Source organism: Capsicum annuum, chromosome 8 (assembly GCF_002878395.1).
Source record: "Capsicum annuum cultivar UCD-10X-F1 chromosome 8, UCD10Xv1.1, whole genome shotgun sequence".
Classification (NCBI taxonomy): domain Eukaryota; kingdom Viridiplantae; phylum Streptophyta; class Magnoliopsida; order Solanales; family Solanaceae; genus Capsicum; species Capsicum annuum.
In genome coordinates, this window is record NC_061118.1 from 4780529 (window position 1) to 4783986 (window position 3458).

Sequence of the window (3458 nt, forward strand, 5' to 3'; positions counted from 1 at the left end):
TAGAAAACACTTTAAAAATAAAAGTAGAATCAGAAATAAATAATGGACAAAAATTTACGAGCAATCAAATTTTAAACCTAAGGGTGTCTACACTAGAGACTCGCTTAAATGATCTAGAACAAAGATTAACCATTCTAGAAAAAGGAAAAACAAAAGTCACCATAGAAGAAACGGATACACAAGAAGCGGTACATTTAGAAAAGCTAGAAGCAGAACTTATGAATTTAGAAGATAATAGCACTGGTCTAATATGCAACGAAGATAAAGAATTCTCTACCATAAAAGTATTAGTAAAAATTAAAATAAAAGACGTAGAAATAGAAACTCTAGCATTAATAGATCCCGGATGTACTAGCTGTTTAATCAATAAAGAAATAGTACCAGAACACTTATTAAAAATACTAGATAAACCTATAATGGCCACTCAAATGGATGGGTCGCACAATATTTATAATTATTACATAGACAAAGCACAAATAAGTTTTTTAAATACATGCAATCAATTCTATAACCCAGTATACAATGTTAACAAAATACTAGCACGAGATTTAAATATAGGATCAGATTTTGTTATTGGATTAAGATTTTGTATACAAAATCAAGGAGGATGTCTCTTGACAAGGGACGGAATAATGCTCTTTAAAAATTTAACTTATATACCAGTAACACTGCCTACAGTATTTAGAAAACTAAATACAAATAAAAAGAAATCACTTCCAAAACCATGTTGCGACGATTGCCAAAATAATCAATGCAGCAACCTGCAAAGAGAAAATCTGGAAGAAGTTAGAACCTATACACTACTTAATGCAGAAGGACAAGAATGTCTAACAGATATTGAAAAAGACTACACCCTAATAAGTATAGAAACTCAGTTTTATAATTTTAGAAAAGGAATAGATAAAATAGGAATAATAAACAGTCCAAAAGACTTGGAAAATATAATCTCTATATTAGACGAAATGGAAATAATAGGAGAAAAACCGTTAGCCCATTGGGAAGCCAATGAGATAATGTGCAAATTAGATATAATCAATTTAGAGTATACAATAAAAACGGCGCCTATAGAAGCAAATAATGAAGATACTAAAAAATTTGATATACAGATAAAAGAACTATTACAATTAGGAGTAATAAGAAGATCCACCTCTAAACATAGATCAGCAGCCTTTATGGTAAGAAATCATAGTGAACAAGTAAGAGGAAAAGCTCGTATGGTAATAAATTACAAAAGATTAAATGACAATACTAGAACAGATGCTTACAAACTACCCGACAAAAGTGAGTTAATAAACAGAATTCAAAATAAAAAGGTTTATAGTAAATTTGATTGCAAGTCAGGCTACTGGCAAGTTAAAATGCATCCAGATAGCATAGAATGGACTGCCTTCACATGTCCAAGCGGACATTTCGAATGGCTAGTCATGCCGTTTGGATTAAAAACAGCTCCGCCCATTTTTCAACGAAAAATGGATAATATATTCGGAGAATACAAACATTTCATCCTAGTATATGTAGATGATATTTTAGTATTTAGTCAAACCATGCAAGAACATTTAGGACACTTACAGGTAATTTTCAGACTATTTATTAAACATGGTATAATAATAAGTAAAAAGAAGATGGAATTATACAAAACTTATATTAATTTTCTAGGAATTACTTTAGGAAATGGGAAAGTAAAACTACAACCACACATAGCAAAAAAGGTACTAGACATGCCAGATAAATTAGAAACAACAAAGGAATTACAGAAATTCTTAGGATTAGTCAATTATGCAAGAAATTTTATTCAAGATTTAGGAAAAATAGCAGGACCATTATATGCAAAAACCGGTAGCAAAGGACAAAAACATTTTAATATAGAAGATATTAAATTAGTCCAAAAGATAAAAGAAAAAGTCAGCAATATCCCAGACTTAAAAATCCCATTAGAATCAGACTACTTAATAATTCAAACAGATGGAAGTGATTTAGGATGGGGAGCTATTTTAAAAGCAAGACCTAATAAATATAGTAACAAAAATGAAGAACAAATTTGTGGCTATCAAAGTGGCGCGTACAAAGAAAAAGGCAATATGAGCGCCATAGACTTAGAAGTATTAGCAATTATATATGGCCTTAATGCCTTCAAACTCTTTATACTAAATAAAGAAGAAATATTAGTCAGAACAGATTGTGAAGCGATAGTTAAATTCCATCAAAAAATAAATGACAAAACTAGTAGTAGACGAAGATGGCTAAACTTTACAGATACCATATCAGTTTACAAGAATATAGTATTCGAACATATAAAAGGAAAAGAGAACGCATTAGCTGACCAATTAAGTAGATTACAACTAGGAATAACTAAATAAATGTTTAATTTTTATTCATTTGTTTTCAGCATGAGACCAACAGGACAAGCTCCTGCAGACAAAGGCAAAGGTGTAGCTTCATCCTCAGAAGCTTACCAACAGACAATGTTAGGTAACTTAAATTTTAGACCATTAGAATCCCTCGAGACAATGGAACGAATTCATTTCGGCCCATTTAATTTAATAGCATACCCTGAGAGCAATATATCATTTAGAATAAGACCAGACTACGTTTTAGACAGACCCCAAAGGTGTTTAATCGATAACCTCTGGATTTCTTATAACAGACAAAATAGAAACCATTTCATGGCATCTATGAATGCTTTATGTCATTACATGACCGACAAAAATAGGCCTCGTTTTAAATACTATGTAGTAATTCATGGAAAAACTAATGGTATTTTTCAAACCTGGTTAGAGGTACTAGATTCTATACAAGGTTTTAAAGCTCCTCTCTTTAAAGGTTTTAATGATTTCACAGAAGCTACTAATCATGCTAGGGGATACTTAGGCCCAAACTATTACATATCTCCTTCTCTGAGACAAAATCCAGATCAGATACCCCAGTACAACTTGCAAAAGGAAACTGGGAAGATTATTTTTTGTAATCACTGTTCTTCCATGACTGAAAACTTCAAAACTCTCAATGCCTAGAAAGAGTCACTACTCATGGAAAACACTAGACTAATCAAACACATACAAATGTTAGAAATAAAACTCAAACAACAGACTCCCGTGAGCAAAACTGATGCACAAACCCAGACCCCAACTCAGAGTTCTCCATCTCCTCAAAAAATGGATGAGAAGGGTGTGCATTTCCCAATAAATGCTCAGAAATCCACTGTACCGGATGTTGGTACAGCTAGTCCGATTCAAACGGTGATCGGTAAAGACGCATCAAATCCGTTCATGGCTGTCACTTTGCCAAAAAGTGAAGATGAAGGTTGCTCTTCATCAAAAATCAAGCTAAAACCTAAGACGTCAAAAAAGACTTTAATATCCAGAAGAAAAAATGAGACAATAGAGACTATAATTAAACAAACACTAGATAGATTTTTTAGAAACCAACCTCAAGACAAATATATAGATGAACTATCAGAC